The sequence below is a fragment of the Stegodyphus dumicola genome, chromosome 12 (genome assembly GCF_044657685.1).
Source record: "Stegodyphus dumicola isolate Sdum_Otavi_A_Nest chromosome 12, ASM4465768v1".
NCBI lineage: Eukaryota > Metazoa > Arthropoda > Arachnida > Araneae > Eresidae > Stegodyphus > Stegodyphus dumicola.
Window position 1 is genome coordinate 121022095 of NC_140779.1, and position 24003 is coordinate 121046097.

Consider the following 24003-nt stretch of genomic DNA (forward strand, 5'->3'; position numbering starts at 1 on the left):
CCCAGCATTTACACTTTATCCTAAGTTATAACATGATAAATTGTAAATCAGTTTTCCATTCATTTGTGAAAATTCGGTACAAAATGTTTGTCAAAATTACTTGTGGCTATGATGAGCTAAAATGTGAAAGGCATTGTATCTGGTTACATTTATATATACTCTATCCTGACAATTTATTAAACAATTTGAGGTAATGTATGGTATTCAAAGTGAAAGGATAGTCATTAAAACAGCCACTTGATGTTTAGTGTAACAGAAAGTAATGTATAAGAATCACACGTAGAAATGTATGAAATTATATCCCATGTTTACAGTTTGATTAAGGCTACTATATTGCTGCTCATATGAGGTTGTTTAAAAGAAGGTGATCTAAAACATGAAAGATCACTTACCTGGTTACTCTGTATATAAACGGAATCGTAAGCCCTTTTATTGCCAGTTTTTTTCATTCTTCGTTGAGTGTTGTTGCTCCTAAATATATTTTCAGGAATATTTAAATTAAGAACTGTTTATTTTGCAGGAGTTAAAGTTTATCCTAAGCTATAACATCATAAATTGTGACTGAAACAATAATAAGTCTTTCGTTGATTTGTTGAAATATGGTAAAAAATATTTGTCAAAATAACTTGTGGCAAGGATGAACTAAAATATGAAAGACCTTGTATCTGGTTACACCTATATATACGCTATCCTGAGCCCATGCTTAAAGAATATAGATAATATACTATGTTCGAAATTAAAGGCTAGTAGTTAAAATCCTTCTTGATGTTTGGTGTAACATAAAGTAATGTATGACAATCATGCATAGAAATTTGTCACAGTATCATTCTTCTAAGGAGGCAGATACTTTGAGGCTCTGGTCGTAGTAGTGGCACAACACTCTTGGGAATGCTGCAAGACATTATAGATATACTGTTTGGAGCAGAGAAAAGAGTATTGGGTAATTTATTTGATCGACATCTCTGCTTGTTGAAGTTTGGCTTGCCTAGTAGCCTGAGATCAGGTTGAGAATTATCATTTATGAAAGGAAAAGTCTGAATCCGCAATACTCCTGAATAGGGGCATGCAGAACCTGAAATGTGTATACCTGTGCCTCATTATAAGGCCTCACTCTTTAGAAAGTCAACTAAATCTATAGGATACTGATTAGGATAAGTCACTTCGCGTACAGCCAACCAGCTTCTGCCTTGCTGAAACTGATAGCAGAAGTGAGGGGGGCCTGTGGAGACAGTGATGTAGTAAAGTTTGATTAAGGTTAGTTATCTATTATTCTTAACAGAATATGTTGATAGAGTAGTATAATTTTTATATATCTTTATTTTAACTATATTTGATGAAAGATGATAAATTCAGGATAGAGTTGAATTAACATGAACCTGGAAATTAATCATCAAGTCGAAGCTATATTAAAACAGTTTCTGTCATTTGGTAATGCTTTCAGACTTTTAAAAAAACATCCAAAGAAATATAATTAGCAATGGAGCCGGTTTTTCCAATTAATTATGAATGAAAAGCTTGTTTGCTGCCTTAATTTTTTTTTTTTTTTTTTTTTTTTTAAGTGCACTTAAAAGATCTCGCGCTTAATATTGTCTCTGACGATCTAAAATATGAAAGATCGCTCACCTGGTTTTCTCATTCTTCGTGGAGTACTGTTGCTCCTAAAATTATTTTCAGAAAAATTTATATTAAGAACTGTTTATTTTGCAAGAGTTGCAGTTTATCCTAAGCTATAACATCATAAATTGAGACTGAAACAGCAATAAGTCTTTCGTTGATTTCTTGAAATCGGTAAAAGATATGTGTCAAAATAACTTGTGTCTATGATGAGCTAAAATATGAAAGACCTTGTATCTGGTAAAATTTATATATACGTTATCCTGAGCCATAGCTAAAGAATTTGATATAATGTACTGTGTTCAAAATTGAAGGCTAGTGGTTAAAGCACCTCTTGTCGTTTCGTATAAGATAAATTACTGTATGACAATCATACATAGAAATTTATTAAAGCATATGACGTGTTTACAAATTGATTAAGGCTAAGATATTGCTGCTGATATGAAGTTGCTTAAAAAAATTCATGTGATCTCTTTCTCAAAAATATAATTATTTAATAATGTGTATGATCTGTTTGAACGCAAATGTACTGTTTATCAGATAGCATTTTTCTCAGGAGTCAGATTTCCTTCCTGCGGCTCTCATCATAGCAGTGGTGCAACACTCTTGGCTATCGCGCAAGACACTATAGACATACTGTTTGCAGAGGAGAAGTATATTGGCTAATCTCTATGATCAACGTCTCTGCTGGTTGAAGTTTGGCTATCCTTGTATCCTGAGATCAAGTTGAGAATATCATTCGTACAGCAAAAAATCTAGATCCACAGTACCCTTGAACAAGGACATGCAAAACTCTGAAATCTGCTGATATGGATAGCAATTATACATAGAAATTTGTCAAAGTAGCATTGTTATAGGGAGGCAGATATCCTTTCTGAGGCTATGGTCGTAGTACTGGCACAACACTCTTGGCTATGCTGCGAGACATTATAGACATACTGTTTGGAGCAGAGAAGTGTATTGGGTAATCTATTTGATCCACGTCTCTGTTGAAGTTTAGCTAGCATAGTAGCCTGAGATCAGGTTGAGAATTATCATTCATGAGAGGAAAAGTTTGAATCCGCAGTACTCCTAAATAGGGGCATGTAGAACCTGAAGTGTGTATACCTGTGCCTCATTATAAGGCCTCACTGATAGAAAGGAAACTAAATCTATAGGATACTGATTAGGATAAGTCACTTCGCGTTCAGCCAAACACCTTCTGCCTTGCCGAAACTGATAGCAGAAGTGAAGGGGTCTGTGGAAGCAGTGATGTAGTAAAGTTTGATTGAGGTTAGTTATCTGTTATTCTTAACAAAATATGTTGATAGAGTAGTTTAATTTTTATATATCTTTATTTAACTATATTTGATGAAAGATGATAAATTCAGGATAGAGTTGAATTTACATGAGCCTGGAAATTAATCATCAAGTCAAAGCTATATTAAAACAGTTTCTGTCATTTGGTAATGCTTTCAGACTTTTAAAAAAGCATCCAAACAAATATAATTAGCAATGGAGCCGGTTTTTCCAATTAATTATGAATAAAAAGCTTGTTTGCTGCCTTAATTTTTTTTCCCCCATGTTAAGTGCATTTGAAAGATCTCACGTTTAATATTGTCTCTGTCTCTGATGATCTAAGATATGAAAGATCGCTTACCTGGTTACTCTGTACATAAATGCTATCATAAGCACTTTTATATCCAGTTTTGTCATTTTCAGAAAAATTTAAATTAATAACTGTATATTTTGCAAGAGTTGCAGTTTATCCTAAGCTATAACATCATAAATTGGGACTGAAACAATAATAAGTCTTTCCTTGATTTCTTGAAATCGGTAAAAAATATATGTCAAAATAACTTGTGGCTGAGCTAAAATATGAAAGACCTTGTATCTGGTTACATTTATATATACGCTATCCTGAGCCATAGCTAAAGAATTTGATATAATGTACTCTGTTCAAAATTGAAAGCTAGTGTTTAAAGCACCTCTTGTCATTTAGTATAAGATAAATTCCTGTATGACAATCATACATAGAAATTTATTAAAGCATATGACGTGTTTACAAATTGATTAAGGCTAAGATATTGCTGCTGATATGAAGTTGCTTAAAAAAAATTCATGTGATCTATTTTCTCAAAAATATAATTAATTAATAATGTGTATGATCTGTTTGAACACATATGTACTGTTTATCAGATAGCATTTTTCTAAGGAGTCAGACTTCCTTCCTGCGGCTCTGATCATAGTAGTGGTGTAACACTCTTGGCTGTTGCGCAAGACACTATAGACATACTGTTTGCAGAGGAGAAGTATATTGGGTAGTCTCTATGATCAACGTCTCTGCTGGTTGAAGTTTGGCTATCCTTGTAGCCTGAGATCAAGTTGAGAATATCATTCGTACAGCAAAAAATCTGGATCCACAGTACCCCTGAACAAGGACATGCAAAACTCTGAAATCTGCTGATATGGTTAGCAATTATGCATAGAAATTTGTCAAAGTAGCATTGTTATAGGGAGGCAGATATCCTTTCTGAGGCTATGGTCGTAGTACTGGCACAACACTCTTGGCTATGCTGCGAGACATGATAGACATACTGTTTGGAGCAGAGAAGTGTATTGGATAATCTATTTGATCCACGTCTCTGTTTGTTGAAGTTTAGCTAGCATAGTAGCCTGAGATCAGGTTGAGAATTATCATTCATGAAAGGAAAAGTCTGAATCCGCAATACTCCTGAATAGGGGCATGCAGAATTTGAAATGTGTATACCTGTGCCTCATTATAAGGCCTCACTCTTATAAAGTCAACTAAATCTATAGGATACTGATTAGGATAAGTCACTTCGCTTTCAGCTAACCAGATTCTGCCTTGCTGAAACTGAAAGCAGAAGTAAAGGGGGGGGCTGTGGAGGCAGTGATGTAGTAAAGTTTGATTGAGGTTAGTTATCTATTATTCTTAACAGAATATGTTGATAGAGTAGTATAATTTTTATATATCTTTATTTAACTATATTTGATGAAAGATGATAAATTCAGGATAGAGTTGAATTTACATGAGCCTGGAAATTAATCATCAAGTCGAAGCTATATTAAAACAGTTTCTGTAATTTGGTAATGCTTTCAGACTTTTAAAAAAACATCCAAACAAATATAATTAGCAATGGAGCCGCTTTTTCCAATTAATTATGAATGAAAAGCTTGTTTGCTGCCTTATTTTTTTTTTTTCTTTTCTGTTAAGTGCACTTAAAAGATCTCACGCTTAATATTGTCTCTGACGATCTAAAATATGAAAGATCGCTCACCTGGTTTTCTCATTCTTCGTGGAGTACTGTTGCTCCTAAAATTATTTTCAGAAAAATTTATATTAAGAACTGTTTATTTTGCAAAAGTTGCAGTTTATCCTTAACTATAACATCATAAATTGAGACTGAAACTGCAATAAGTTTTTCGTTGATTTCTTGAAATCGGTAAAAGATATATGTCAAAATAACTTGTGGCTATGATGAGCTAAAATATGAAAGACCTTGTATCTGGTTACATTTATATATACGCTATCCTGAGCCATAGCTAAAGAATTTGATATAATGTACTCTGTTCAAAATTGAAAGCTAGTGTTTAAAGCACCTCTTGTCATTTAGTATAAGATAAATTCCTGTATGACAATCATACATAGAAATTTATTAAAGCATATGACGTGTTTACAAATTGATTAAGGCTAAGATATTGCTGCTGATATGAAGTTGCTTAAAAAAAATTCATGTGATCTATTTTCTCAAAAATATAATTAATTAATAATGTGTATGATCTGTTTGAACACATATGTACTGTTTATCAGATAGCATTTTTCTAAGGAGTCAGACTTCCTTCCTGCGGCTCTGATCATAGTAGTGGTGTAACACTCTTGGCTGTTGCGCAAGACACTATAGACATACTGTTTGCAGAGGAGAAGTATATTGGGTAGTCTCTATGATCAACGTCTCTGCTGGTTGAAGTTTGGCTATCCTTGTAGCCTGAGATCAAGTTGAGAATATCATTCGTACAGCAAAAAATCTGGATCCACAGTACCCCTGAACAAGGACATGCAAAACTCTGAAATCTGCTGATATGGATAGCAATTATGCATAGAAATTTGTCAAAGTAGCATTGTTATAGGGAGGCAGATATCCTTTCTGAGGCTATGGTCATAGTACTGGCACAACACTCTTGGCTATGCTGCGAGACATGATAGACATACTGTTTGGAGCAGAGAAGTGTATTGGATAATCTATTTGATCCACGTCTCTGTTTGTTGAAGTTTAGCTAGCATAGTAGCCTGAGATCAGGTTGAGAATTATCATTCATGAAAGGAAAAGTCTGAATCCGCAATACTCCTGAATAGGGGCATGCAGAATTTGAAATGTGTATACCTGTGCCTCATTATAAGGCCTCACTCTTATAAAGTCAACTAAATCTATAGGATACTGATTAGGATAAGTCACTTCGCTTTCAGCTAACCAGCTTCTGCCTTGCTGAAACTGAAAGCAGAAGTAAAGGGGGGGGGCTGTGGAGGCAGTGATGTAGTAAAGTTTGATTGAGGTTAGTTATCTATTATTCTTAACAGAATATGTTGATAGAGTAGTATAATTTTTATATATCTTTATTTAACTATATTTGATGAAAGATGATAAATTCAGGATAGAGTTGAATTTACATGAGCCTGGAAATTAATCATCAAGTCGAAGCTATATTAAAACAGTTTCTGTAATTTGGTAATGCTTTCAGACTTTTAAAAAAACATCCAAACAAATATAATTAGCAATGGAGCCGCTTTTTCCAATTAATTATGAATGAAAAGCTTGTTTGCTGCCTTATTTTTTTTTTTTTTTTTTCTTTTCTGTTAAGTGCACTTAAAAGATCTCACGCTTAATATTGTCTCTGACGATCTAAAATATGAAAGATCGCTCACCTGGTTTTCTCATTCTTCGTGGAGTACTGTTGCTCCTAAAATTATTTTCAGAAAAATTTATATTAAGAACTATTTATTTTGCAAAAGTTGCAGTTTATCCTTAACTATAACATCAAAAATTGAGACTGAAACTGCAATAAGTTTTTCGTTGATTTCTTGAAATCGGTAAAAGATATATGTCAAAATAACTTGTGGCTGAGCTAAAATATGAAAGACCTTGTATCTGGTTACATTTATATATACGCTATCCTGAGCCATAGCTAAAGAATTTGATATAATGTACTCTGTTCAAAATTGAAAGCTAGTGTTTAAAGCACCTCTTGTCGTTTAGTATAAGATAAATTCCTGTATGACAATCATACATAGAAATTTATTAAAGCATATGACGTGTTTACAAATTGATTAAGGCTAAGACATTGCTGCTGATATGAAGTTGCTTAAAAAAAATTCATGTGATCTCTTTTCTCAAAAATATAATTATTTAATAATGTGTATGATCTGTTTGAACGAAAATGTACTGTTTATCAGATAGCATTTTTCTCAGGAGTCAGATTTCCTTCCTGCGGCTCGGATCATAGCAGTGGTGCAACACTCTTGTTGATTGCGCAAGACACTATAGACATATTGTTTGCAGAGGAGAAGTATATTGGGTAATCTCTATGATCAACGTCTCTGCTGGTTGAAGTTTGGCTATCCTTGTAGCCTGAGATCAAGTTGAGATTATCATTCGTACAGCAAAAAATCTAGATCCACAGTACCCCTGAACAAGGACATGCAAAACTCTGAAATCTGCTGATATGTATAGCAATTATACATAGAAATTTGTCAAAGTAGCATTGTTATAGGGAGGCAGATATCCTTTCTGAGGCTATGGTCGTAGTACTGGCACAACACTCTTGGCTATGCTGCGAGACATTATAGACATACTGTTTGGAGCAGAGAAGTGTATTGGGTAATCTCTTTGATCCACGTCTCTGCTTGTTGAAGTTGCTAGCATAGTAGCCTGAGATCAGGTTGAGAATTATCATTCATGAAAGGAAAAGTCTGAATCCGCAGTACTCCTGAATAGAGGCATGCAAAATTTGATATGTGTATACCTGTGCCTCATTATAAGGCCTCACTCTTTATGAAGTCAACTAAATCTATAGGATACTGATTAGGATAAGTCACTTCGCTTTCAGCTAACCAGCTTCTGCCTTGCTGAAACTGAAAGCAGAAGGAAAGGGGGGCTGTGGAGGGAGTGATGTAGTAAAGTTTGATTGAGGTTAGTTATCTGTTATTCTTAACAAAATATGTTGATAGAGTAGTTTAATTTTTATATATCTTTATTTTAACTATATTTGATGAAAGATGATAAATTCAGGATAGAGTTGAATTTACATGAGCCTGGAAATTAATCATCAAGTCGAAGCTATATTAAAACAGTTTCTGTCATTAGGTAATGCTTTCAGACTTTTAAAAAAACATCCAAACAAATATAATTAGCAATGGAGCCGGTTTTTCCAATTAATTATGAATGAAAAGCTTGTTTGCTGCCTTAATTTTTTTTTTCCCCATGTTAAGTGCATTTGAAAGATCTCACGTTTAATATTGTCTCTGGCTCTGATGATCTAAAATATGAAAGATCGCTTACCTGGTTACTCTGTACATAAATGCTATCATAAGCACTTTTATATCCAGTTTTCTCATTCGTCGTGGAGTACTGTTGCTCCTAAAATTATTTTCAGAAAAATCTTGTCGTTTGGTATAAGATAAAGTACTGTATGACAATCATACATAGAAATTTATCAAAGCATATGACATGTTTACAAATTGATTAAGATATTGCTGCTGATATGAAGTTGCTTAAAAAAATTCATGTGATCTATTTTCTCAAAAATATAATTATTTAATAATGTGTATGATCTGTTTGAATGCATATGTACTGTTTATCAGATAGCATTTTTCTAAAGAGTCAGACTTCCTTCCTGCGGCTCTGATCATAGTAGTGGTGCAACACTCTTGGCTATTGCGCAAGACACTATAGACATACTGTTTGCAGAGAAGAAGTATATTGGGTAATCTCTATGATCAACGTCTCTGCTGGTTGAAGTTTGGCTATCCTTGTAGCCTGAGATCAAGTTGAGAATATCATTCGTACAGCAAAAAATCTGGATCCACAGTACCCCTGAACAAGGACATGCAAAACTCTGAAATCTGCTGATATGGATAGCAATTATACATAGAAATTTGTCAAAGTAGCATTGTTATAGGGAGGCAGATATCCTTTCTGAGGCTATTGTCGTAGTACTGGCACAACACTCTTGGCTATGCTGCAAGACATTATAGACATACTGTTTGGAGCAGAGAAGTGTATTGGATAATCTATTTGATCCACGTCTCTGTTTGTTGAAGTTTAGCTAGCATAGTAGTCTGAGATCAGGTTGAGAATTATCATTCATGAAAGGAAAAGTCTGAATCTGCAATACTCCTGAATAGGGGCATGCAGAATTTGAAATGTGTATACCTGTGCCTCATTATAAGGCCTCACTCTTATAAAGTCAACTAAATCTATAGGATACTGATTAGGATAAGTCACTTCGCTTTCAGCTAACCAGCTTCTGCCTTGCTGAAACTGAAAGCAGAAGTAAAGGGGGGGGGCTGTGGAGGCAGTGATGTAGTAAAGTTTGATTGAGGTTAGTTATCTATTATTCTTAACAGAATATGTTGATAGAGTAGTATAATTTTTATATATCTTTATTTAACTATATTTGATGAAAGATGATAAATTCAGGATAGAGTTGAATTTACATGAGCCTGGAAATTAATCATCAAGTCGAAGCTATAATTAAACAGTTTCTGTAATTTGGTAATGCTTTCAGACTTTTAAAAAAGCATCCAAACAAATATAATTGTTTGGATTAATATTAAAATATTAAATAATATTAAATAATTAGCAATGGAGCCGCTTTTTCCAATTAATTATGAATGAAAAGCTTGTTTGCTGCCTTATTTTTTTTTTTTTTTTGCTTAAGTGCACTTAAAAGATCTCACGCTTAATATTGTCTCTGACGATCTAAAATATGAAAGATCGCTTACCTGGTTTTCTCATTCTTCGTGGAGTACTGTTGCTCCTAAAATTATTTTCAGAAAAGTTTATATTAGGAACTGTTTATTTTGCAAAAGTTGCAGTTTAACCTTAACTATAACATCATAAATTGAGACTGAAACAGCAATAAGTTTTTCGTTGATTTCTTGAAATCGGTAAAAGATATATGTCAAAATAACTTGTGGCTATGATGAGCTAAAATATGAAAGACCTTGTATCTGGTTACATTTATATATACGCTATCCTGAGCCATAGCTAAAGAATTTGATATAATGTACTCTGTTCAAAATTGAAAGCTAGTGTTTAAAGCACCTCTTGTCATTTGGTATAAGATAAATTACTGTATGACAATCATACATAGAAATTTATTAAAGCATATTACGTGCTTACAAATTGATTAAGGCTAAGATATTGCTGCTGATATGAAGTTGCTTAAAAAAAATTCATGTGATATCTTTTCTCAAAAATATAATTATTTAATAATGTGTATGATCTGTTTGAACGCATATGTACTGTTTTTGAGATAGCATTTTTCTAAGGAGTCAAACTTCCTTCCTGCGGCTCTGATCATAGTAGTGGTGCAACACTCTTGGCTATTGCGCAAGACACTATAGACATACTGTTTGCAGAGAAGAAGTATATTGGGTAATCTCTATGATCAACGTCTCTGCTGGTTGAAGTTTGGCTATCCTTGTAGCCTGAGATCAAGTTGAGAATATCATTCGTACAGCAAAAATTCTGGATCCACAGTACCCCTGAACAAGGACATGCAAAACTCTGAAATCTGCTGATATGGATAGCAATTATGCATAGAAATTTGTCAAAGTAGCATTGTTATAGGGAGGCAGATATCCTTTCTGAGGCTATGGTCATAGTACTGGCACAACACTCTTGGCTATGCTGCGAGACATGATAGACATACTGTTTGGAGCAGAGAAGTGTATTGGATAATCTATTTGATCCACGTCTCTGTTTGTTGAAGTTTAGCTAGCATAGTAGTCTGAGATCAGGTTGAGAATTATCATTCATGAAAGGAAAAGTCTGAATCTGCAATACTCCTGAATAGGGGCATGCAGAATTTGAAATGTGTATACCTGTGCCTCATTATAAGGCCTCACTCTTATAAAGTCAACTAAATCTATAGGATACTGATTAGGATAAGTCACTTCGCTTTCAGCTAACCAGCTTCTGCCTTGCTGAAACTGAAAGCAGAAGTAAAGGGGGGGGCTGTGGAGGCAGTGATGTAGTAAAGTTTGATTGAGGTTAGTTATCTATTATTCTTAACAGAATATGTTGATAGAGTAGTATAATTTTTATATATCTTTATTTAACTATATTTGATGAAAGATGATAAATTCAGGATAGAGTTGAATTTACATGAGCCTGGAAATTAATCATCAAGTCGAAGCTATATTAAAACAGTTTCTGTAATTTGGTAATGCTTTCAGACTTTTAAAAAAACATCCAAACAAATATAATTAGCAATGGAGCCGCTTTTTCCAATTAATTATGAATGAAAAGCTTGTTTGCTGCCTTATTTTCTTTTTTTTTTTTTTTTTCTTTTCTGTTAAGTGCACTTAAAAGATCTCACGCTTAATATTGTCTCTGACGATCTAAAATATGAAAGATCGCTCACCTGGTTTTCTCATTCTTCGTGGAGTACTGTTGCTCCTAAAATTATTTTCAGAAAAATTTATATTAAGAACTGTTTATTTTGCAAAAGTTGCAGTTTATCCTTAACTATAACATCATAAATTGAGACTGAAACTGCAATAAGTTTTTCGTTGATTTCTTGAAATCGGTAAAAGATATATGTCAAAATAACTTGTGGCTATGATGAGCTAAAATATGAAAGACCTTGTATCTGGTTACATTTATATATACGCTATCCAGAGCCATAGCTAAAGAATTTGATATAATGTACTCTGTTCAAAATTGAAAGCTAGTGTTTAAAGCACCTCTTGTCGTTTAGTATAAGATAAATTCCTGTATGACAATCATACATAGAAATTTATTAAAGCATATGACGTGTTTACAAATTGATTAAGGCTAAGATATTGCTGCTGATATGAAGTTGCTTAAAAAAAATTCATGTGATCTCTTTTCTCAAAAATATAATTATTTAATAATGTGTATGATCTGTTTGAACGAAAATGTACTGTTTATCAGATAGCATTTTTCTCAGGAGTCAGATTTCCTTCCTGCGGCTCGGATCATAGCAGTGGTGCAACACTCTTGTTGATTGCGCAAGAAACTATAGACATACTGTTTGCAGAGGAGAAGTATATTGGGTAATCTCTATGATCAACGTCTCTGCTGGTTGAAGTTTGGCTATCCTTGTAGCCTGAGATCAAGTTGAGAATATCATTCGTACAGCAAAAAATCTGGATCCACAGTACCCCTGAACAAGGACATGCAAAACTCTGAAATCTGCTGATATGGATAGCAATTATACATAGAAATTTGTCAAAGTAGCATTGTTATAGGGAGGCAGATATCCTTTCTGAGGCTATTGTCGTAGTACTGGCACAACACTCTTGGCTATGCTGCAAGACATTATAGACATACTGTTTGGAGCAGAGAAGTGTATTGGATAATCTATTTGATCCACGTCTCTGTTTGTTGAAGTTTAGCTAGCATAGTAGTCTGAGATCAGGTTGAGAATTATCATTCATGAAAGGAAAAGTCTGAATCTGCAATACTCCTGAATAGGGGCATGCAGAATTTGAAATGTGTATACCTGTGCCTCATTATAAGGCCTCACTCTTATAAAGTCAACTAAATCTATAGGATACTGATTAGGATAAGTCACTTCGCTTTCAGCCAACCAGCTTCTGCCTACCTGAAACTGAAAGCAGAAGTAAAGGGGGGGGCTGTGGAGGCAGTGATGTAGTAAAGCTTGATTCAAGTTAGTTATCTGTTATTTTTAACAAAATATGTTGATAGAGAATTTTAATTTTTATATATCTTCATTTTAACTATATTTGATTAAAGATGATAAATTCAGGATATAGTTGAATTTACATGAGCCTGGAAATTAATCATCAGCTCAAAGCTATATTAAAACAGTTTCTCTAATTTGGTAATACTTTTAGACTTTTTAAAAAAGCATCCAAACACATATAATTAGCAATGGAGCCGCTTTTTCCAATTAATTATGAATGAAAAGCTTGTTTGCTGCCTTAATTTTTTTTTCTGTTAAGTGCACTTGAAAGATCTCGCGCTTAATATTGTCTCTGATGATCTAAAATATAAAAGATCGCTTACCTGGTTACTCTGTATATAAATGCTATCATAAGCACTTTTATATCCAGTTTTCTCATTCTTCGTGGAGTACTGTTCAAGGTTCGTTCGGTCCTTAAGAGTCCTTAAAAGTCCTTAAGTTTTTTGGAATCGATTTTTGGCCCTTAAAAGTCCTTAATTTTGGCCAAAATCGGCAGAAGGTCCTTAATTTTAATCATGTGAAATTTCTGTCTGTTTTTACGACTGCCATTTTGAGTGTGAATTAGCAGTTTGGAGGTATATTTTTGGCGATTCACTGATAAATATGGTTATTTGAATGGGTTATGATCTGTTCCTATTTCTAATACAAGTGGTGGGATACTCGAGTTTCTGAGCAAGTAGTGAAACGAGTATTTTTAAATTATTTCACTTTTTCTAATGAAGAGCTCTTAAACAATTTTTCGCTTTTGGGGATGTGAATTCTTTTATTGAACGGATCTAAGTTTGTCTATTTTTAGGATCAGTTTCTATAGAAAATTGTTAATTCCAAGGGCTGGGAATTTTTCAATAATTTTTTTAAACATTCTAACATTGATCAATTTTATTAAAATAATGGTATTATATTTAAAAAGTAACATATTAATTTTAAAATATCTTTTCAATTTTTTTCATGATAACAGTTTTCTCATGTAATTGTCTCAGAGTATTCCGAATTCTCAGAATATGCATCAGTTTTCTCTATAAAATTAGTGAATTAATTTCACACTTTTTTCTTTTGATTTTTTTTTTTTTTTTTTTTTTTTTTTTTCAAAATATTTCTGACTGTTTGCTGTTACAAAACTGGTAGGGGTATTTTTTCTTTGGGACGTTAGACATTGCGACTTGAAAAGTTTAGAAAGATTTGAAGGCAAGATTTATAGACCCACGATTCCATAAGATTTTAGAAAAATGTGACAAAATGAAAAATGTCACTATAGTATTAACACGAATGGATGTATTTTACAGAACATTTGCAATGAATTTCTTACTTTTTGGATAGCATCTGGAAGAACAACGAAAACATAATACTTGAATGTTTTACTTCTGATAGTAGAATCTTTTTTTATAACATTCCTATCTTCCCTTTATTTTCTCTACTTTTCACTAGACACAAGTATGGAAAATATTAAAAATGCTTCTAATCTTATCACATGGACAGACATTATAGAAAGGGATTTTTTGATTAATAAAGAAATTGAAAACTGGCAATTTAAAAAATTCATCTAATATGTCTTAATGCATCATACACTAGTCTGACGCTAGGCATTTTCCCACCTAGTGAAATCACGTGGAATATTAAACCTCTCTGTGTAGATTTTAAATTTTGCTGAATAGTGCCTTTCTAAATTCTGCTTCCAGTGCCTGCTCTAAATTCTAAAAGTTTTGCCATTTCTACATTTCGTTGCAGGGTGTGTCAGTAAATTCTAAAAATTCTGCCACACCAGCTCTGTGACCGGCCCTTACCATATATATTTCATATCTCTTGTGAATAACTAACTAATATTACTAAAGGAATAAAATTAGCAGCTTTTTCTATACATTTTAAATGTATTCAGTTTTTTTTTTTAGAAAATTCTGCCACACCAGCTCTGTAACCGGCCCTTACCATATATATTTCATATCTCTTGTGAATAACTAACTAATATTACTAAAGGAATAAAATTAGCAGCTTTTTCAATACATTTTAAATGTATTCAGTTTTTTTTTTAGAATAACAGAAATATTTAATTAAATCCAAAAATTCTAAAATGAAAAGAAAATGTAGACAAAAGAAACTGAATATATAAAATTATTCTTCAAAGATATGTACAGTTATTATTATGTAAATTACCCAGTTGTTTACAGTTCCAGCTTTTATTATAATTTCCCTTTTGTATTTTTTCCCCAGAATGGGAATCACCTAGATATGTTTTAAACTGAGGTGTTTGAAGTGTAAGACGAGTGTGTTTCTGACCTCCACTTGCTCCTTGCATTAGCTCCTGCCGGCTCTGATAATTTGTAATTATTCGTCTTTGCATTACTGCTGCCGACATTTGAATTTGTTATGACAGTAGAGTTACTTAGCCAGCTTAAAATTAAATTAAATTGTATAGTCTTTGACCACTAGTCCACATTTTTTGTTTGAATTTGAATGTTCTTGTTTAATTACATCACCCCAAACTTTAATTTATTTGGTTAGCATAAGAACATACCTTTAAGTTCTTTTTAAATAAGAGGCTTATTTAAACCTTTGTCTGAATAGCGATAATTTGCTTCACGTCTTTCAGGAGTTTTTGGATTATTTAACTTTTACCAGATCAAGTAAACCCTCATAGGTACATTGTGGAGAGGTTGACAATTTAGGAGATAAAACACACAGAAACTAATGAGAACATTGGTTTGCATATTGAGAGAAATTTCTAATTCTTAGTAAAGATGCTTAAAAAGAAGGAAATCGATATAAATTAGCCAAAATGTCTGGCCAAGCTTCAAATTAAAAAGAAGCATAAGTATTTTGTTGAGTGTTGTTGCTATAAAACATAAATGTTTTGTAGCTTTTAATGTATAATTATCCTAATATCGTTGATGAATCAATGACATAAATTGCATTTATTTTAAAGTGTGAAATTTTATTAGATTGTGATTTTAATAGGTACTTTTAACAGTATTGTTAAAAAATGGGTAAAATTTAATAGTGGTCATGTAAATCCATAATGACTAAGGTTATCTAACTATCTAATTTAATTTATAACTAACTGCTTACCCATAAAAATCATCTGTGCCTATTAAAGTGAGTTATTGCCTTTCATTATTTCTTAGTGTGGTACAAGATAAAACACAAAAATTCTGTGTTCAGAATTAAAGGCTAGCTCTTAAAACCCCCTTTGACGTTTAGTGCAAGACAAAGTAATGTAGAAGATTCGTACATAGAAATTACTAAAAGAATATCCCATGTTAACAAATTGAATAAGGCTATGCTCCTTGTGTGAGGTTGTTGAAAAGAAATTCATGTCATCTACTTTCTGAAAAATATAATTATTTAATAAGGTATATGATCTCTTTGATTCCAAATGTACCGTTTCTCACATAGCATTTCTCTAGAGAGGCAGATTTTCTTCCTGAGGCTCTCTGGTCAGAGAACTGGTGCAACACTCTTGCCTCTGACACAAGACACTCTAGACAAACTTGATACAGCAGAGAAGTGTGTTCGGTAATCTGTTTGATCAAACTCCTCTGCTGGTTGACATTTGGCTGACATAGTAGCCTGAGATCAGGTTGATAGTTATCATTCATACAGCGAAAAATCTGGATCCGCAATACCCCTTAACAAAGACATGCAAAACTTAAATCTTCTGTTACTGCTGATACAGACAACACAAGGGAAGGGGGATGTAGAGGCAGTGGTGTTAGAAAGTTAAATTGAGGTTAGTAAGGTGTTGTTGTTAACAACATGTCTCATTAGAGTAGTTTAATTTTTATATATCTTTATTTTAACTATATTTGATGAAAGATAAATTCAGGACATGGAAATAGGTTTGAATTTTCATGAACATGGTGGTGGCTAACTACTGAATATAATATATCGTGAAAATTAATCATCGAACCAAAGGAAGTTAAGCCTTTTTTTATATTTTCAAATTCCTTTCTGCCTTTTTTAGAAAAAAGCTGCCAAATAAATATAATTATCAATTGAGGCTCTTTTTTCAACTAATTGTGAGTGAACTGCTAGTTTGCTGGCTTCAATTATCTTTCTATCAACTGTACTTGTAAACTATCAAGCTTCATATTGTCCCTAGATAATTATCTAAAATATGAAAGATCCCTTACCTTTGTTACTTTATACATAAAGGCTTGTTACTTTGTACATAAAGGCTATTTTCAGCTGTTTTATTTCCTGTTATTTCTTTTTCATTCATCATGCAGTAATGTTTCTCCAAAAGTTACTTTCATGAAAATCTAAATTAAGAACCATTTGATTCCCAGCATTTACACTTTATCCTAAGTTATAACATGATAAATTGTAAATCAGTTTTCCATTCATTTGTGAAAATTCGGTACAAAATGTTTCTCAAAATTACTTGTGGCTATGATGAGCTAAAATGTGAAAGGCATTGTATCTGGTTACATTTATATATACTCTATCCTGACCATTTATTAAACAATTTGAGGTAATGTATGGTATTCAAAGTGAAAGGATAGTCATTAAAACAGCCACTTGATGTTTAGTGTAACAGAAAGTAATGTATAAGAATCACACATAGAAATGTATGAAAGTATATCCCATGTTTACAGTTTGATTAAGGCTACTATATTGCTGCTCATATGAGGTTGCTTAAAAGAAGATGATCTGAGTGTTGTTGCTCCTAAAATTATTTTCAGGAATATTTAAATTAAGAACTGTTTACTTTGCAGGAGTTAAAGTTTATCCTAAGCTATAACATCATAAATTGTGACTGAAACAATAATAAGTCTTTCGTTGATTTGTTGAAATATGGTAAAAAATATTTGTCAAAATACCTTGTGGCAATGATGAACTAAAATATGAAAGACCTTGTATCTGGTTACACCTATATATACGCTATCCTGAGCCATGGTTAAAGAATTTGAAATAATATACTATGTTCGAAATTGAAGGCTAGTGGTTAAAACCCCTCTTGACGTTTGGTGTAACATAAAGTAACGTATGACAATCATGCATAGAAATTTTTCAAAGTATCATTCTTCTAAGGAGGCAGATATTCTGAGGCTCTGGTCGTAGTAGTGGCTCAACACTCTTGTGAATGCTGCAAGACATTGTAGACGTACTGTTTGGAGCAGAGAAGAATATTGGGTAATTTATTTGATCGACATCTCTGCATGTTGAAGTTTGGCTTCCCTAGTAGCCTGATATCAGGTTGAGAATTATCATTTATGAAAGGAAAAGTCTGAATCCGCAATACTCCTGAATAGGGGCATGCAGAACCTGAAATGTGTATACCTGTGCCTCATTATAAGGCCTCACTCTTTAGAAAGTCAACTAAATCTATAGGATACTGATTAGGATAAGTCACTTCGCGTACAGCCAACCAGCTTCTGCCTTGCTGAAACTGATAGCAGAAGTGAGGGGGGCCTGTGGAGGCAGTGATGTAGTAAAGTTTGATTGAGGTTAGTTATCTGTTATTCTTAACAGAATATGTTGATAGAGTAGTTTAATTTTCATATATCTTTATTTTAACTATATTTGATGAAAGATGATAAATTCAGGATATAGTTGAATTTACATGAGCCTGGAAATTAATCATGGAAGTCAAAGCTATATTAAAACAGTTTCTGTAATTTGGTAATACTTTCAGACTTTTTAAAAAAGTATTTAAACAAATATAATTAGCAATGGAGCCGTTTTTTCCAATTAATTATGAATGAAAAGCATGTTTGCTGCCTTAATTTTTTTTTTTTTTTTTTTTTTCCCGTTAAGTGCACTTGTGAAATATCTCACGCTTAGTATTGTCTCTGGCGCTGATGATCTAAAATAAGAAAGATCGCTTACGTGGTTACTCTGTACATCAGGGATGTGAAACTCATAGGTACACTTGGGCCAAACAAACAAGGTTTAACTTCAGGCGGGCCGGGAAAAAAAAAAAAAAAAAAAAAAAATCAATATTCATAGAAACGTAGATTTATTTCGAATAATACAATAATAAACATATATATATATATGTATATAGAAAAGAACAAGAAAAATTTAATGTTTACGTTCTGATACTTGACATCTCTTCTCTGCTATTATCTTTCCTATTTCGGGAGAAATTTTGTTTGCAGTGATAACTTTCAACGCTGACCGAAGGTGAGCATCATTAATACGTTTTCTAATAGGAGACTTATTACCTTTCATGACTGAAAATAACTGCTCGCACCGATAAGTGCTTCCAAACATGGAAATAATTTCATATGCTAATTTTCGAGTATTTTCAAACCTGGCTGGTAAATATTTGTAAAATTCAGGCACGCCAACTTCAATGAATTTTGCTTTCAAATTTGAGTTGCATTGAATCTCGATCACCTCCATTTGCATATGGCTGGGTACTGAGTCAATACTTATTGAGAAAATCGAAGAAAACAAAAAAAAAAAATTTGTCTTCGATTGAACTAAAATCATTAAACCTCGTTTCAAATTCAGTTGTTAAATTTGCAATTTTTTCTGTGTATTTTTGATACAAACAAGTATCATCTAAACTTGATTTGTTCACGCTGCACGTCGGGAAGTGCGTCAAATCTTCATTTTTAAGTTGTTTTTCCCAAAGAACTAGTTGACATTTGAATGCTTTAATTATGTCAAACATGTTCGTAATGATATGATCTTTTATTTGTAATGATAAATTTAAATCGGTTAACTGTTTGGTGATATCAACCATGAAAGATAAATCTTGTATCCATATTGGATTGTAAAACAAACGTACGTCTTGATTTTTCGTTTTTAAAAACTGACATATTTCTTCTGTCAAATCCCAGAATTGTTTGAGAATCTTGGAGCAAGATAACCAACGTACCTCGGTATAGTAGGACAAACCCGAATATTCACTATCTAACTCACTTAAGAAAGGAGAATGTACTGGAAACATCTATAAATATCTGGATTTTTGTGGATGGCAACAGCAATTACGAGATATTTATTTATTAGGTATTAAATGCATGCGCTGTTCTATTTTTAACCTTCCAACGCAGCTGTCTTTTCAAAAATCGTCTGCGTTGCTAAGGCAACATGAAGCAAATCTAATTACATTTCTAAATTAAAAAAACTAACTAAATAAATAACTATGAAATCCGTAACAATATGAATTAAGTAATAATTAATAATAAAGCAAAGTGCATGCACATGCATGCACCAATATCGTACAAAACTATGATTGGAAAACTGAGACCATGAGTTTGGCCACATTCAGTTATCGGGCGATGCGTACAAGTTCTGACTGCACGTGTCCTCCAAAAGCCGAAGGTAGTTGAACGCAAGCTACTCACATGCATTTGTTATTTAAGTAGTGTGTGTGTCAGCTTGCTGTGAGTAATCTAACAACACTGAATAAATTATCGTTAATTACTTAGCAGTAAACATTTCATTTTTTTCTTCGTTGAAATGTTATTTTATTATTATATATTGTTATTTGCCGATATATTGTCCGGGCTGCAAAAATATTTGTTGTGGGCCTCGAATTTGACATCCTTGCTGTACATAAATGATGACATAAACACTTTTATTGCCAGTTTTCTCATTCTTCGTGGAGTACTGTTGCTCCTAAAATTATTTTCAGAAAAATTTAAATTAATAACTGTATATTTTGCAAGAGTTGCAGTTTATGCTAAGCTATAACATCATAAATTGGGACTGAAACAGAAATCTTTCGTTGATTTCTTGAAATCGGTAAAAAATATATGTCAAAATCACTTGTGGCTATGATGAGCTAAAATATGAAAGACCTTTTATCTGGTTACATTTATATATACGCTATCCTGAGCCATAGCTAAAGAATTTGATATAATATACTGTGTTCAAAATTGAAGGCTAGTGGCTAAAGCACCTCTTGTCGTTTGGTATAAGATAAATTACTGTATGACAATCATACATAGAAATTTATCAAAGCGTATGACATGTTTACAAATTGATTAAGGCTAAGATATTGCTCCTGATATGAAGTTGCTTTAAAAAAATTCATGTGATCTATTTTCTCAAAAATATAATTATTTAATAATGTGTATGATCTGTTTGAATGCAAATGTTCTGTTTATCGGATAGCATTTTTCTAAGGAGTCAGATTTCCTTCCTGTGGCTCTGATCATAGCAGTGGTGCAACACTCTTGGCTATCGTGCAAGACACTATAGACATACTGTTTGCAGTGGAGAAGTATATTGGGTAATCTCTATGATCAACGTCTCCGCTGGATGAATTTTGGCTATCCTTGTATCCTGAGATCAAGTTGAGAATATCATTCGTGCAGCAAATAATCTGGATCCACAGTACCCCTGAACAAGGACATGCAAAACTCTAAATCTGCTGATATGGATAGCAATCATACATAGAAATTTGTCAAAGTAGCATTGTTCTAGGGAGGCAGATATCCTTTCTGAGGCTATGGTCGTAGTACTGGCACAACACTCTTGGCTATGCTGCGAGACATTATAGACATACTGTTTGGAGCAGAGATGTGTATTGGGTAATCTATTTGATCGACATCTTTGCTTGTTGAAGTGTGGCTAGCCTAGTAGCCTGGGATCAGGTTGAGAATTATCATTCATGAAAGGAAAAGTCTGAATCTGCAGTACTCCTGAATAGGGGCATGCAGAACCTGAAATGTGTATACCTGTGCCTCATTATAAGGCCTCACTCTTAGAAAGTCAACTAAATCTATAGGATACTGATTAGGATAAGTCGCTTCGCGTTCAGCCAACCAGCTCCTACCTTGCTGAAACTGATAGCAGAACTGAATGGGTATGTGGAGGCATTGATGTTGTAAATTTAGATTGAGATTAGTTATCTGTTGTTGTTAACAGAATATGTCAATAGAGTATTTTAATTTTTATATATCTTTTTTGAACTATATTTGATGAAAGATGATAAATTCAGGATATAGGTTTGAATTTTCAGGAGCATCATAATGGCTCGCTACTAAATATGAAACAGCCTGGAAATTAATCATCAAATCAAAGGCAAATTAAAACAGTTTTTATAATTTGTTAATATTTTCAGACTTCTTAAAAAAGCATCCAAACAAATGTAATTAACAATGGAGCAGCTTTTTCCAGTTAATTATGAATAAAAAGCTTGTTTGCTGCCTTGAATTTTTTTTCCCCCTGTTAACTGCACTTGAAAGGTCTCACGCTTAATATTGTCTCTTGCTCTGATGATCGAAAAGATCATCAGAGCAAACATGAAAGATCGCTTACCTGGTTACTCCATACAGAAGAAAGAAAGAAAGAAAACGAAAAAAGAAAAAGAGAAAGAAATCTCAAAACACCTTCATTAAAAATTGTAAAAGGCAGAAAAATCTAAAATACTAAATAAAAACTTTTTAAAAAAATTACATTTAAAATTAGGCAAAAAGACAGATTTTTTTGTGCAGAAAACTTTGCCCTCTGCCAGAAACTGACTAAATTCACTATTCCGCTAAGAGTTTCAAATATAAACAAAAGGCAGTTTTGTTTGGCACAGTAGCACTTAAACAACGTTAAAATTGTTTTCATTCTACAACTATTGCATGCAGATTAAAGGCATAAAAACCTTAACTGGAACATAAGTACAACATAATTCAGTCACTTTTAAAACAAAAAATTCTCAGTTTACCAACACATAAGAATAAAAAAACTTAGCTCATCAAGCCGGGTAACAGAGTGGGTATATATATACATATATACTTTTGGCCCGGCCTATTGTAAACAAAATAGGAGGTGTGCATCTATGTATTGTAGCAGTCCCACATACAGAATTTTAACGTTCTGAGGCTACTCGTTTTTGAGTTATGCGAGATACGTATGTGTAGACGTCATGAAAAATTCTCTTTCAAATCCATTTTTGGAAAAAGTGTCCATTTATTCTGTTTGTGCATGCATATGTAATGCAAAAATGTCATTCAGGTAGAATTGAGAGCGGTCAAAATGGTTATTTTTGATGAAATATGATACCCGAAATTTTCGGCGATTACAATACTTCCTTTACTTCGTACAAGAAAATAAAATGGGTATTCAATCTTCATGATTATTGCAGTTGCTTTACATAATCATTTTTAAAGGTCTTGCTCGGTGATTGTAACAAAGGGATCCTGTGCAGAATTGAAACAAAGGATCCGAGGTTGTAAATAACTCCAGCTGTTTAATACATAATACATTCTCTCCTGCGGTCGCCTAACGCTTGTTCACTGCTCCATGATTTCTTGCATTGTTTAAGGTGTTATATGTTTTATATGGATTTGTGGGATTGCAAATTCCATCGATTGTGCTATTTAATATCTACAGAATGTGCTTTCAAATAATTGTTTCCATCTTGAAGTACAATTAACTGTAGTCTTCAGTTTTCCACTTATGACTTCTGAATTGAGGTCTTCTTTCGTAATGCATTCTAAATCGTGTGTGTGTGTGAGAGAGAGAGAGAGAAATCTTCTTCAATGTGGTTACTTATATACTGCTAGCTCAATTTGGCTATGATGAGCTAAGTCATGACAGACCATTTACCTAATTACTTGTATGTATACACTATTCTGAGACCATTCTTTTTCTTTGTCAAGAAAATTGAAAGATTTTTTTAAGATAATAATTTTTATTAAGTTTGCAGTATTTAAAATTTAAATGAAGCTAAAATAGGCTAGATTTAGAAAAAATCGGTTTTTTCATTCGCTGGTTGAAATCTGTGTAAAAATATTTTTCATTATTACACATTACTGCAATGAGCTAAAATGTCAAAGACCATGTGTCTGGTTACATTTATGCCTATCCTGAGCATTTATGAAAGAATCAAAATATTCTTTTAAAATTAATTTCTTTATATTGGATTATTCTATGAAGCATGAAGTATATATTCCTCTAATGCTATATTAATAAGTTCCAATACCTCGTGTCAGAATTGTTGTTTCTCGGAGATCACAATTCATTTTAAGTTGAAATTATATTAATGGTTATTTTTCTTTTGAACTTTTTTTTAGTTGTGATAGGAAAACTTTTTCAAAATTAAAATTGTCTTTTGCTCTTATGAGCTAAGAGGTAAAAGATTATTTATTTGCTTTCTCTTGATATATATTAACTATCCCGAGGCAAGAATTTTGGTTTTGTTCATTATCATTAATTGTGATCCTAAAATTATTTTTATTAAAATTTAAAACATGAAACAACTTGCAGTTTAACTGAAACAATAATCAAAAATGAAGGCTGAATTAATCTAGTTTGTTCACTTGTTGAAATGTTTGTTGGAAAGTATTTTTAAACATTAAATTATGGTTATGATTTTTAAACATTAAATTATGCTATATGTAAAAGACCATATAACTCATTATGTTTATATATATGCTACCTTGAGCCTCCCTCTATTAAACAATTTTAATATCCTTCTAAAATTAGTTTCTTAATAATCAGATTTTTTAACATAACTGGAGGTATCCCTTCTAATTGATTGTCTGA

General features: G+C 32.8%; 1 protein-coding gene across 4 annotated transcripts in view; it reads left to right on the plus strand.

Annotated features, from left to right (window-relative positions):
* LOC118184626 (uncharacterized) overlaps positions 1–24003 on the plus strand; it is a 142716-nt gene that overhangs the window by 56778 nt on the left and 61935 nt on the right. The gene's annotated exons all lie outside the window — the stretch shown is intronic.